General features: G+C 39.4%; 1 pseudogene; it reads left to right on the top strand.

Moving 5' to 3' along the window:
- Positions 1 to 9,483: 9,483 nt before the first annotated feature.
- Positions 9,484 to 11,130, top strand: LOC148577326 (uncharacterized; annotated as a pseudogene).
- The last annotated feature ends 3,900 nt before the right edge of the window (positions 11,131 to 15,030 follow it).

Below are 15,030 nucleotides of genomic sequence, written 5' to 3' on the forward strand. Positions count from 1 at the left end.
TTTTCATGAGTTTTTGTGCCATAATTGCTCATATGACAAGAATAAGAATAACTCTCATGATTATGGCATAGCTTTGATACAATTGTTGATTGATGATAGGTGGAATAAAGCTTGGAGGAAGGTTGCAAGAATGGGCTTGAAAAGAGGGATCAACGTTTGAGCTAACGTTTGCGCCAATGTTTGCCTCAAACGTTGAGGCAAACGTTGGTTGAAGAAGAAACAGGGGAAGGAGCCAGCGTTTGCGCCAACGTTTGCCTCAAACGCGAGGTCAAACGTTGGCGCCAAAAAGAAGAGAAATAGCACTCCTGGGCACTGCAACGTTTGAGCCAACGTTTGCCTCAAATGTGAGGTCAAACGTTGGCTACATTTTGGCAAGAAAGAACATGGAAGAGCACCCATGATTGATGGGTTAGATGAGCTACGTTTGCACCAACGTTTGCCTCCACTACTGCATAACAAGTAACCTTTAATCCATGCTCTATTGTTTATTTGCAATTCAACTGATAAACATAATTGACTTCCTGACTAAGATTTACAAGATAACCATAGATTGCTTCAAACCAACAATCTCCGTGGGATTCGACCCTTACTCACGTGAGGTATTACTTGGACGACCCAGTGCACTTGCTGGTCAGTGGTACGAGTTGTGAAAAGTGTGATTCACAATTTGTGCACCAAGTTTTTGGCGCTGTTGCCGGGGATTGTTCGTGTTTGGACAACTAACAGTTTATTTTGTTGCTTAGATTAGGAAAAATTTCTCTTTTTTTTTGGTTTAGAGTCTTTTATTATTTATCCCTTGTTAAAACACTTTAAATTTATAGCTCAGTTAGTTAGAACGTGGTGTTTATGTTCATGGTAATTGGCTATCATATTTTTTAAAACCTTTTTCAAAAATATTTTCTCTATTAAATTTTGTGCCAAACTTTAAGTTTGGTGTTTTCTTGTTGATTTCCCTTTGGTTTTCGAAAATTTTGGTGGTTTTCTGAAAATTTTAAGTTTGGTGTTCCTTGGTGTTTTCCCTCCAAAACTTTCAAAAACAAGGAGCATTAGATCTAAAAATTTTAAATCTTGTGCTATCTTATTGTTTTTCTCTCTCCTCACTAAATTCAAAATTATCTTTTCTCTCCATTTTTAAAACAAATTTTCGAAAATTATATATAAAAAAAAAATTTAAAATCTTTTCCAAATCATATCTTTTTCAAAATCTCCTAACCACTTTCTCTCTCCTCACTTTTTCGAAAATCATAATTTTTGTTATTTTTATTTTTGGTTAAGTTGTCCTCTTTCTATAAAATAAAATAAATAAAAAGGTAAATCAATCCAAGTTATATCCCTTTATCCATCATGGACATAAGTGGAAATGAACAGTCCAGAAGGACTCTGGGGTCATATTCTAACCCCTCTATTGCTTCATATGGGAGTAGCATCTGCATACCCTCCATTGGAGTTAGTAGCTTTGAGTTGAATCCTCAGCTCATTATCATGGTGCAGCAAAGTTGCCAGTATTCCGGTCTTCCACAGGAAGAACCTACAGAGTTTCTAGCACAATTTTTACAAATTGCTGACACAGTACATGATAAGGAAATAGATCAGGATGTCTACAGACTATTACTGTTTCCATTTGCTGTAAAAGATCAAGCTAAAAGGTGGTTAAATAACCAACCTAAGACTAGCATAAGAACATGGAAACAGCTGACAGAAAAATTCCTGAATCAGTATTTCCCTCCAAAAAGGATGACACAGTAAGGCTGAACATCCAGGGCTTTAAACAAAGAGATAATGAATCTCTTTATGATGCCTGGGAGAGATACAGAGAGATGCTACGAAAATGCCCCTCTGAAATGTTTTCAGAGTGGGTTCAATTAGACATCTTCTACTATGGGCTTGCAGAAGGAGCTCAGATGTCTCTAGATTACTCAGCTGGTGGATCTATCCACATGAGAAAGACAATTGAAGAGGCTCAAGAGCTCATTGATACAGTTGCCAGGAATCAGCATCTGTACCTAAGCAGCAACCCTTCCATGAATGAAGAGGTTAAAACAGTAACTGCTGAATTCAGTACTGTAAAACAAGCTGCTGAATTCAATCAGCAATTGGATTTTCTAACAAAGCAGCTAGCTGAATTTAAGGACAGGCTACAAGAGACAAGGATAGCTAATATACATATGGACGAACAGTTTAAGCAAACAAAGCAGCAGCTATCAAGGCAAATAGCAGAAGAATGCCAAGCAGTTCAATTAAGAAGTGGGAAAACATTAAATACCCCACCTCAAGGCATCAAAAATTCAAGAAATGAGCAACCCACCAAAGATTCACCTGAGGACAGTAAGAGCCCAGGGAAAAATAATTCTAGCACTAAAACGCCAGAAAATGGGTGGAAGGCTGGCGCTGAACGCCCAGACCATGCCCAAAACTGGCGTTCAGCGCCAGAAACAAGGCAGGATTGGCGTTCAACGCCAGAAATGGGCAAGAATCTGGCGTTGAACGCCCAAATGGGGCAGAATCCAGCATTGAACGCCTAAAATGGGCACATTTCTGGCGTTCAGGCGCCAGGAACAAACAGTGAGCTGGCGTCTAACGTCACTCCAGTTTCTGACTCTGCACTCAATTGCCAATGAGGGATCAGACACACACAAGTGCTGATAACAACCCCTCTAAAAAGGCTTCTTTAACCACTAAGGTTGAGGAATATAAAGCCAAGATACCTTATCCTCAAAAACTCCAGAAAGAGGAGCAGGATAAGCAATTTGCTCGCTTTGCAGATTATCTAAGGACTCTTGAAATAAAGATTCCATTTGCAGAAGCACTTGAGCAAATACCTTCTTATGCCAAGTTCATGAAAGAGATCTTGAGTCATAAGAAGGATTGGAGAGAAACAGAAAGAGTTCTCCTCACTGAAGAATGCAGTGCAGTCATTCTGAAAAGCTTTCCTGAAAAGCTTAAAGACCCTGGGAGTTTTCTGATACCATGCATATTAGAAGGTAATTGCACCAAGACAGCTTTATGCGATCTTGGGGCAAGCATCAACTTAATACCTGCATCCACTATCAGAAAGCTTGGTTTAACTGAAGAAGTTAAACCAACCCGAATATGTCTCCAACTTGCTGATGGTTCTACTAAATACCCATCAGGCGTGATGGAAGACATGATTGTCAGAGTTGGGCCATTCGCCTTTCCCACTGACTTTGTTGTGCTGGAAATGGAGGAGCACAAGAGTGCTACTCTCATTCTAGGAAGACCCTTCCTAGCGACTGGACGATCCCTCATTGACGTCCAACAGGGGGAAATAACCCTGAGAGTCAATGATGATGAGTTTAAGTTGAACGCTGTCAAAGCCATGCAGCATCCAGACACATCAACAGACTGCATGAAAGTTGATCTCATTGACTCTTTGGTAGAAGAGATCAACATGGCTGAGAGTCTCGAATCAGAGTTGGAAGACATCTTTAAAGATGTTCAGCCTGATTTGGAGGATTCAGGGGACATGAAAGAGCCTCTGAACTCTCTTCTGAAAGAGGAAAAACCTCCTAAACCCGAGCTCAAGCCACTACCATCATCCTTGAAATATGCATTTCTGGGAGAAGGTGACACTTTTCCAGTGATCATAAGCTCTGCTTTAAATTCACAGGAAGAGGAAGCACTTATTCATGTGCTAAGGACACACAAGACAGCTCTTGGGTGGTCCATAGGTGACCTTAAGGGTATAAGCCCAGCTAGATGCATGCACAAAATCCTATTGGAGGATAATGCCAAACCAGTGGTTCAACCACAGAGGCGGCTAAATCCAGCCATGAAGGAAGTGGTGCAGAAAGAGGTCACCAAATTACTGGAGGCTGGGATTATTTATCCTATTTCTGATAGCCCCTGGGTGAGCCCTGTTCAAGTCGTCCCAAAAAAGGGAGGCATGACAGAGATTCATAATGAAAAAAATGAACTGATTCCTACAAGAACAGTTACAGGGTGGCGCATGTGTATTGACTACAGAAGGCTCAATACAGCCACCAAAAAGGATCATTTTCCTTTACCATTCATAGACCAGATGCTAGAAAGACTAGCAGGTCATGATTATTACTGCTTTTTGGATGGCTACTCAGGCTATAACCAGATTGCAGTAGATCCCCAGGATCAAGAGAAAACAACATTCACATGTCCATCCGGAGTGTTTGCTTATAGAAGGATGCCATTTGGGCTATGTAATGCGCCTGCAACCTTCCAGAGATGCATGCTCTCTATTTTCTCTGACATGGTGGAAAAATTTCTGGAAGTCTTCATGGATGACTTCTTAGTATATGGAGACTCATTCAGCTCCTGTCTTGATCACCTGAAACTTGTTTTGAAAAGATGCCAAGAAACCAACCTAGTTTTAAACTGGGAAAAGTGTCACTTCATGGTGACTGAAGGAATTGTTCTTGGGCATAAAATCTCAAACAAGGGAATAGAGGTGGATCAAGCAAAAATAGAGGTAATTGAAAAATTACCACCACCTACCAATGTTAAGGCAATCAGAAGCTTTCTGGGGCATGCAGGATTCTATAGGAGGTTTATAAAGGATTTTTCAAAAATTGCAAAACCTCTAAGCAATCTGCTAGCTGCTGACACGCCATTTGTGTTTGACACAGAGTGCCTGCAGGCGTTTGAAACGCTGAAAGCTAAGCTGGTCACAGCACCAGTCATTTCTGCACCAGACTGGACATTACCATTTGAGCTAATGTGTGATGCCAGTGATCATGCCATTGGTGCAGTATTGGGACAGAGGCATGACAAGCTTCTGCATGTCATTTATTATGCCAGTCGCGTTCTAAATGATGCCCAGAAAAATTACACAACCACAGAAAAAGAACTACTTGCAGTGGTTTACGCCATTGACAAGTTCAGATCATACTTAGTAGGATCAAAAGTGATTGTGTATACTGACCATGCTGCTCTTAAATATCTACTCACAAAGCAGGATTCAAAACCCAGGCTCATCAGATGGGTATTGCTTCTGCAAGAGTTTGATATAGAAATAAGAGACAAAAAAGGGATAGAGAACCAAGTGGCTGATCATCTGTCCCGGATAGAGCCAGTGGAAGGGACGTCCCTCCCTTCTCTTGAGATCTCTGAGACGTTTCCTGATGAGCATTTATTCACCATTCAGGAAGCACCATGGTTTGCCGATATTGCAAACTATAAAGCTGCAAGGTTCATACCCAAGGAGTACAACAGGATACAAAAGAAGAAATTAATTACTGATGCAAAGTACTACTTGTGGGATGAACCTTATCTCTTTAAGAGATGTGCAGACGGAATTATCCGTAGGTGTGTGCCTAGAGAAGAAGCACAGAGGATCCTGTGGCATTGCCACGGATCTCAATATGGAGGCCATTTCAGAGGTGAGCGAACAGCCACCAAGGTCCTCCAATGTGGCTTCTATTGGCCCACACTCTATAAAGATTCCCGAGAGTTTGTACGTAATTGTGACAGTTGCCAAAGAGCTGGTAATCTGCCTCATGGTCACGCCATGCCTCAACAAGGAATCTTGGAAATTGAGTTGTTTGACGTATGGGGAATTGACTTCATGGGACCATTCCCACCATCATATTCAAACACTTATATTCTGGTGGCAGTTGACTATGTATCAAAATGGGTTGAGGCTATTGCCACACCCACCAATGATACTAAAACAGTGCTGAAGTTCCTCCAGAAACATATCTTTAGCAGGTTTGGTGTCCCTAGAGTGTTAATCAGTGATGGGGGCACTCACTTCTGCAATAAACAGCTTTACTCTGCCATGGTTCGGTATGGAATTCGCCACAAGGTGGCCACTCCATATCATCCACAAACCAATGGGCAAGCTGAAGTCTCTAACAGAGAATTAAAGAGAATCCTGGAACGGACAGTAAATACCCGTAGAAAGGATTGGGCACGGAGCTTGGATGATGCTCTGTGGGCTTACAGAACAGCATTCAAGACCCCTATAGGAACCTCTCCATACCAACTCGTGTATGGTAAGGCATGCCACTTGCCCGTGGAACTGGAACATAAGGCCTACTGGGCAACCAGATTCCTAAACTTTGATGCCAAATTAGCAGGAGAAAAATGATTGCTCCTGCTAAATGAGCTAGAGGAATTCAGATTCACAGCTTTCGAAAATGCCAAGCTTTATAAAGAAAAATAAAAAAAATGGCATGACAGAAAGCTGTCATCTAGAATCTTTGAACCAGGACAGAAGGTCCTGTTGTTTAACTCTAGACTCAGGCTATTCCCCGGGAAACTGAAATCCCGGTGGAGGGGACCATACATGATTACAAGTGTGTCACCATATGGTTATGTGGAGCTTCAAGATATTGATTCTGATAAGAAGTTCATTGTCAATGGACAGAGAATCAAGCATTATCTTGAAGGCAACATTGAGCAAGAATGCTCAAGGCTGAAGCTAGATTAAAAGCTCAGCAAGGTCCAGCTAAAGACAATAAAGAAGCGCTTGCTGGGAGGCAACCCAGCCATGGGGCAACAATCCTCTAAGCATTTTGCCCTATTTCTATTTTTATTTTTATTTGTTTATATAGAGTTCATTGACAACAGGGTAAATAATCATTTACAGAAGACCTCGGCACACAAAACAGAGAAAAAGATCTCACTGGCAAGAAAACGCCAGTAATGATAGCAGCTGGGCGCTCAACGCCAAAAAGGGGCACCCACTGGGCGTTGAACGCCAGTAATGGCAGCAGCTGGGCGTTGAACGCCCAGGAGAGCAGCAATTGGGCGCTGAACGCCCAAAACAGGCAGTGTTTGGGCGTTCAAACGCCAGGAATGCAGGGAGGAGCCAAATTCATCTTTTCCACACGTATTTCCATTTTAATTTCAAATTTCATGCTTCAATGCATGATTTTTTTTACATGAACATGTCAAGAACCCTGATTTCTAAATTCCATAATTTCTAAAAACCCTACCACAAAAAAATTTTTTAAATGTATTTTAATCTATAAGCACCAGGCATCTTTGCAAATTCAATCCAACTCTTTTAAAATCTTTTCTGAAAACAAATCCATCTTTCCAAATCCAATCCATATCTTTTTAAAATTTCCATATTATCTTTTTCAAAATTCAGATTTATCTTTTTCAAAAATCTATCATACCTTTTCAAAATTAAATTATATCTTCTATCTTATCTTTTTCAACTCAATCTTTTTATCTTATTTTGTCCAATTTTTCGAAAACCCACCCTCCTATCCCTTTAAATTTGGGTTCGGCCACCCCCTCCTCCATCAACAATTGCACCTAGCTCTCCTTCTATTCCTCTCATTTCTTTTCTTTTGCTTGAGGACAAGCAAACCTCTAAGTTTGGTGTGTTTATCCGAGATCACTAAGATCATGGCTCCCAAAGGAAAACAACCCACCCCAAGAGGCAAGAAAGAGAGCGTTCCAAAACCACTTTGGAATCAAGGGAAGTTCTTATCTAAAGAACATTCAGACCATTATCTTAAAGTAATGGGTCTGAGATCAGTGATCCCGGAAGTTAGATTCGATCCGAAACAAGATGAATATCCGGAGATCCAGGAGCAAATTCGAATCAGGAACTGGGAAGTCCTAGCTAATCCTGAAACGAAAGTAGGAAGGAACATGGTCCAGGAGTTCTATGCTAATATGTGGCAGACTGACAAGCAAAAACTATCTGGAACTGCCTTCTATGAATTTCGGACCATGGTCAGAGGGAAGATTGTTCATACCACCCCTGACAAGATCAGAGAGATCTTAAAGATACCTCAACTAAAGGATGATCCAGACTCCTTCAACAGGAGGATGATGAGAGCAGACATTGACCTGGATAAGATTCTAGAGGACATATGTATCCCTGGAGCCAGGTGGATGACAAACCCCATTTGTAGGGTTTATCTTGTATTGATTCTAAGAGATTTTAATACCTTTTACCCTCATTTATCCATTGAAATAGCATGGTTTTGTGATTGTCTCCTTATTTGTGCTTAGATGTGAAAACATGCTTTTCAACCCTTAATTTGATGGTTTTAATCTCCCTTTGATTCCACTAGATGCCTTGATATGTTTGTTAGTGATTTCAGACTGAAAAGGGCTAGGAATGGATCAAAGGAGTGAAGAGGGAAAGCATGCAAAGTGGAGAAATCATGAAAAGTCAAAGAAGTTGAACTCGCCCATGGACGCGCGCGCGCACCTGGCGCTTACGCGCACCTGCGAATCACCCCATGGACGCGTACGCGTGCTGTGCGCGTACGCGTCGGTGCTGATATATGATTTTTTAATGAATTCGCAACCAACGAATTCTGAAGGGTTGTGAGGCCCAATTGCAACCAACTTTGGCGCCAAAGATGCTATTTAAAGCCAAGGATTGAAGAGAAAAGGGGATTCCATTCATTACACACACATTAGGATTAGTTTAGAAGTAGTTTCTAGAGAGAGAAGCTCTCACTTCTCTCTAGAATTAGGATTAGGATTAGGATTAGTTCTTAGAGCTAGGGTTTAATCTTTGCTTTCTTCTACTTCTACATTTTAATTCTTTGTTGTTAGATTCATCTTCTTCTACTCTTTTGTTGTAATTTCCTTTATGTTGTTCTTGCATTTTGTTGTAGATCTAGTATTGTTCCCTCTACATTCTTTCAATTCAATAAGAGGTAATTCATAATAATTGTTCTTCTTTGCTTTTCTATTGTTGATCTCTTGCCTTTGTAGTTAGATCTCTCTTTAATTCTTGCAATTTATGTTGTTTACTTTTATTGCCTTTTATGTGTTTGATGAAATGTCTCTTATAGCTATTAGTTAGATTTTGTTCCTCTTGGCCTAGGTAGAGTAATTAGTGACACTTGAGTTATCTAATTCCTTTGTTGATTGATAATTGGAGAGATTGCTAATTGGTTTGGAGTGCACTAAAGCTAGTCTTTCCTTGGGAGTTGGCTAGGACTTGTGGCTCAAGTCAATTCATCCACTTGACTTTCCTTTCTTTAGTAAGGGTTAACTAAGTGGTAGCAATGAACAATTCTCATCACAATTGAGAAGGATAACTAGGATAGGACTTCTAGTTCTCATATCTTGCCAAGAGCTTTGTTAGTTGTTAGTTTATTTTCTTTGCCATTTATATTTCTTGTCCAAAAGCTTAAAAACCCCAAAACAACTCAAACCAATAACAAGACACTTTATTGTAATTCCTAGGGAGAACGACCCGAGGTTTGAATACTTCGGTTATAAATTTTAGGGGTTTGTTACTTGTGACAAACAATCTTTTGTATGAAAGGATTATTGTTGGTTTAGAAACTATACTTGCAACGAGAATTCATTTGTGAAATTCTATACCATCAAAAATCCATTAATCAAAATGGCGCCGTTGCCGGGGATTTGCAATGGTGTTATGTTATTGGTTATTGTACATATGTGAATAGTGTGAATATCTTGCTTTTTGCTTTATTTGCTAGTTGTAGAATTTTATTTCTCTTATTTTCCATTATCTTTTGATTTTTGTTTTCTCTTTCCATTATGAATTCTCATTTTGGCTATGAGTGTGATTACAACTATGTTGTAGGTGATGAGGACTATAATGGAGATGTGTATCAAGGATGGGACAATCAAAGGTGGGAAGAGCCATATGCTTATGATCAATCATCATGGCAACAACCTCCACCAATGCACTATGAGGAAGAGCCATTCTTTGATGCATATCAATCAAATGGCTATGGTGGATCTCCTTGTGATTTCCAAGAACCACCACTATATGCCTATGAGTCATATCCTCAACATGACCCTCAACCACACTCACAAGCCTATTTTCAACAAACACCTCCATATGACCATGATCCTTACCCACCATACCAACCTCCTTTTGAACCATATGAGCCATACATGGAACCACAATTCCAAGATTACTACTCCCAAGAACCACTTCAATACACACCACCACCTCACCAAGAAGAACCACCTTCCTATAATGAACCCTTTCTCCAAGACAATGAACCTTCTTATCCACTCCAACCTCTAATGGATGGAACCCTTGGTGTTCTTCTTCAAGGACATGAGGAGATGACAAGGGATGTGCAACAATTCATGACCGCCTTGGATGCGGTGGTAAACCGGTTAGCATCCCAACTTTTGGACACTCAAGGAACTCCCATGGCTCAAGAAGAGCATAGCATGAAGGAGAGATTGGAAACTCCGGTGGAAAAGGAGGAAGGCTACTTTGTGTTAGAACAATTGGAGGAACCTATGACCATTGAAGAAGAGGAAGAAGTGGTTGAAGACTTAGGAGATGCGGAACTTCCATGGGAAGCTAAAATCAAAGAAAATCCCTCCAAGAAGAGTAAATTTGATGTTGAGGAGGAATGTGCACAACCTCCAAGGCATATTCTATATGAAGACTTGGAGAGAATGAAGCAAGAATTGAGTTCCCTTGGTGATGAAGATCATGCATCCAATCTTCTTGGTGAATAATCCTTTGAATTTGAAGAATCCTCTCCCAATGAATTTAAAAGTGATGTGGAGGTAGATTTCTCTCAACCTCCCATTTATGACTTGAGTGATGGAGACAAGCTAGATGAAGTTGATGAACAAAGGATTGAGAATGAAGAAGTTTATGAAGAGGTGGAGATTGACAAGGAAGAACACAAGGGAGTGAAGCTCGCTAGCACATTGGAGATACCTCTCCCCAAGCCACCACCATCCATTCTCTCATTCAAGTGGGTAAATTCCTTATGCTCAAGCTTTATTATTCCCCTTGAATATGGTTTGCTTAAGACGGATGGTCAACTAAGACATATTTGTGGCTTTAAGAGTAAAAAGGAGATGGTTAGTGGTTTGAAATATCATTCTAGGTTCATTATGGTTGCATGCTCAAAGCTTAATTGTAAGAGTTGGTGTAGAACTAGATCGCTTGGGTCTAGAAGGATGTTTGGTCATTTCCTTGAGAATTCACCTTGCTCACCACCCACATGGATTAATGATAATCAACTTGGAGATGGGTGTGAAGACAAAATATGGGATCCGGGAACACATGAGGATCAACATTGGGATCCCATGGTTTGTGAAGAACTCCATCAAAGCTTGAAGATATTAATCTTGAATGATGGAGCTTATTGGAAGTCCAAGCATTGGTGGAAGTTCCAAGATGAGTACAAGCACAAGCCACCTTGATGAGGAGCTCCCCATAAGTCCAACTTAAGGACAATAAACAAAAGTGCTAGGTGGGAGACAACCCACCATGGTAAAATCCTTTCATTTTCTCTTTTGTACATATTGATAGAATTAGTTTAATTTCATGTTTTGTTTAGATAGTTGAGTTTAATTGGTAGTTTAGTATGTTAAATAAGGTTTTAGGGTGTTTTGGTAGCTGTTTGGAGGTTTGGAATGCTTGGATTGGTGCAAAAAAAAAAAAATTTTGAAAAACGCAGCACCATCCACGCGTACGCGTACATGGCGCGTACGCGCACTTCCAGCATTTTCGACCATCCACGCGCGCGCGCCATGCGTGCGTACGCGTGGATTGAGAAGTTCCAACCTCCATACATTTTCCAGAGAGTTGTGCCTGCGCCGTGCCAACGTTGTGCCTCTGGCACAAACCCCACTTGCGCACACGCGCACATGACGCGTACGCGTCACTCTCGAAATAAGCCATCCGCGCGCGCGCTGCATGCGCGCGTACGCGCGAATTTCCTTCCTTCACCACATTTCTTTTCTTCTCCTCTTTTTATTTCTCTCCTTCTCCTTTCTCCTACCCCTCATCCAACACTTCCAAACACCATTGACAACCATTTATTTTAGTCAACAAATTAGTTAGTTAGTTAGTTGATTAGTTAGTTTTAATTTAGTTTTCCTTTTATTTTCTCTCTTTTCATCATAAGTGTTGGAGTATTGACTTTGTTTACTATACATTGCTATATCCCTTATTGCCTAAATGCTATTTTAGCATGAATGTTTTTAGATAATCTTTGTTGGATTCTATAATTGAGGTTATATTTTGTTACTTGGTTTTGAGTTCTTCATGCTTACCTTTTGAAAAATACCAAGTGATGAGAATTGTCTTCGAGCTTATAACTCTTTTGAATTGGATGTTGTAGCTAGCCACCATGTGATTTGAACCGTATTCTTTGATTAGGCAATCTCTTGATGGATAATGTTGAGCATTTACCTTAATGCATTGTATTTCATGATTATATCCATCCATATGTTTGACTTGAATGCTTTCATGCTTCTCTAATGCTTGTCTTACCTTACAAGCTTACTTAAAGCATCTCAAGCACACTAGGATAAGTGAAGTGCATGCTTCTTTTGTGACATAGCTTTTATGCTAATGTGTATTCTAAACTGCGCAATTTAGAATTCACACACCTAATATTTCTTAATGTCACACTAATTCACTCACTCATTTCTAGTGATCTACCTCATTCCAACAATGTATGCTTCTTTGCTTTCATATCTTCTCATCTTATGGTGTTATATTTTTATTTTTCATGAACAATGCACCACAAGCACACATGGAAGCGGAAGAAAGAACATGCAGCAATCTGGAGATTCGCCGTACTCCCTTGCTCATCTTTGAGTGCACCGAGGACGGTGCAAACTTTTAAGTGTGGGGAGGTCGTCCAACCGGTCGGCGATTTTGGGTGACAAATTTCTAATCCCAACACTTTTGCATTTCATTCTAGGATTTTAGGATTTTTACCTGCATTTTCTTATTTTTGCATATGTATACACAATAAGCTTAGTCAAGATAATGAGAATTTTTCAAGATTTCTATCTATAGGGCATGTCAATTGATTTGAGTGAAAACTTTTCATAGAACTTGCTTGAATTATATATATTGTGGAACATGTTTTGAGCTAAGAACACAAGCTTGTGAGATTTGAGCCTAACGGTGTGGTTACATCTTACAACCACTTATTTTTCCTTCTTGTGTGCATTATTCTCTTTCTATGATTGTAATCTTTGATTTGTTTGAATCTTTATTTCCATTATTTTGTGTATTCATGCATTTATATGATTGAGGCCATCATTTCATTTAGCTCACTTACCCAAATAGCCTACCTTTTATCTTCCATTGTTAGCCAAATTTGAGCCTACGATTAACCCACTTGTTCTTAATTTAGCACATTACAAGCCTTAAAGCGAAAAATAATAAATGTCCTTATTTGGATCTTTGATTAGCTTAGGCTAGAGTGTGTGTATCATTCAAGTGTGGGAACCTTGGGACATTGGGTGAATAAAAGGGTAGTTTTGTATTATTATTGTAAATATTGGGAATTGGGTACATGCTCATGTATTGATTAAATGTATAGACCTTATGCATTGGTACTCTTGTATATAGTTTGAAAGAAAGAAAAAATGAGAAAAACAAAAAAAAAATATATGAAAAGTATAGAAAAAAATGGAAAAAGAAAGAAAAAGAAAAAGAAAGAAATAAAAAGGGGACAAAATGCACCAGGGTGAAGCTCAATAAGATCAATGCATATGAGTTGTGAAATGAAAAGAAAATGCATGAGTATGTGAAAAAGTGAGAAAATGGGTAGTTAGGTTAGAACTTAATTGTATAGGATGTCATAGGTTAGGTGGGAAGTTTAAGCTTATCAAAGATTCAAATTTCAAGCTCACTTGACCAAATATGCATCCTACCTTGACCCTAGCCCCATTACAACCAATGAAAAGACCTCATGATACTTGTATGCATGCATGAAATAAATGTTGATTGTTAGAAGAAAAACAATTCTTGGAAAGCATGAAATAGAGGAGAATTGAGTGAATCAACCCTAAACACTTGAGCGAATAGAGTGTAAACACATCCGGTGAGGGTTTGATGCTCAATTACATGTTTTCACCTATGATCATCATTCTTCATGCAAGTTTGTAAAAATATTTAATAACTCAATTCAATTGTGGATTAGACTTGCTAGTCCTTAGCCCTTGTGCATATATGTTTCTTGGGAATTGATTTATTTTGACCAAGCACTTGCATTCATTTAGATAGTTGCATATAGGTAGATTGCATTTAGCTAGTTTCCATTGAATAAATGCCATACCCTTACTTCATTCTTGGTTTAAGCATGAGGACATGCTTGGTTTAAGTGTGGGGAGGTTGACAAACCCCATTTGTAGGGTTTATCTTGTATTGATTCTAAGAGATTTTAATACCTTTTACCCTCATTTATCCATTGAAATAGCATGGTTTTGTGATTGTCTCCTTATTTGTGCTTAGATGTGAAAACATGCTTTTCAACCCTTAATTTGATGGTTTTAATCTCCCTTTGATTCCACTAGATGCCTTGATATGTTTGTTAGTGATTTCAGACTGAAAAGGGCTAGGAATGGATCAAAGGAGTGAAGAGGGAAAGCATGCAAAGTGGAGAAATCATGAAAAGTCAAAGAAGTTGAACTCGCCCATGGACACGCGCGCGCACCTGGCGCTTGCGCGCACCTGCGAATCACCCCATGGACGCGTACGCATGCTGTGCGCGTACGCGTCGGTGCTGATATATGATTTTTTAATGAATTCGCAACCAACGAATTCTGAAGGGTTGTGAGGCCCAATTGCAACCAACTTTGGCGCCAAAGATGCTATTTAAAGCCAAGGATTGAAGAGAAAAGGGGATTCCATTCATTACACACACATTAGGATTAGTTTAGAAGTAGTTTCTAGAGAGAGAAGCTCTCACTTCTCTCTAGAATTAGGATTAGGATTAGGATTAGTTCTTAGAGCTAGGGTTTAATCTTTGCTTTCTTCTACTTCTACATTTCAATTCTTTGTTGTTAGATTCATCTTCTTCTACTCTTTTGTTGTAATTTCCTTTATGTTGTTCTTGCATTTTGTTGTAGATCTAGTATTGTTCCCTCTACATTCTTTCAATTCAATAAGAGGTAATTCATAATAATTGTTCTTCTTTGCTTTTCTATTGTTGATCTCTTGCCTTTGTAGTTAGATCTCTCTTTAATTCTTGCAATTTATGTTGTTTACTTTTATTGCCTTTTATGTGTTTGATGAAATGTCTCTTATAGCTATTAGTTAGATTTTGTTCCTCTTGGCCTAGGTAGAGTAATTAGTGA

Source organism: Arachis ipaensis, chromosome B1 (assembly GCF_059453495.1).
Source record: "Arachis ipaensis isolate K30076 ecotype BB chromosome B1, ASM5945349v1, whole genome shotgun sequence".
Taxonomy (NCBI): Eukaryota; Viridiplantae; Streptophyta; class Magnoliopsida; order Fabales; family Fabaceae; genus Arachis; species Arachis ipaensis.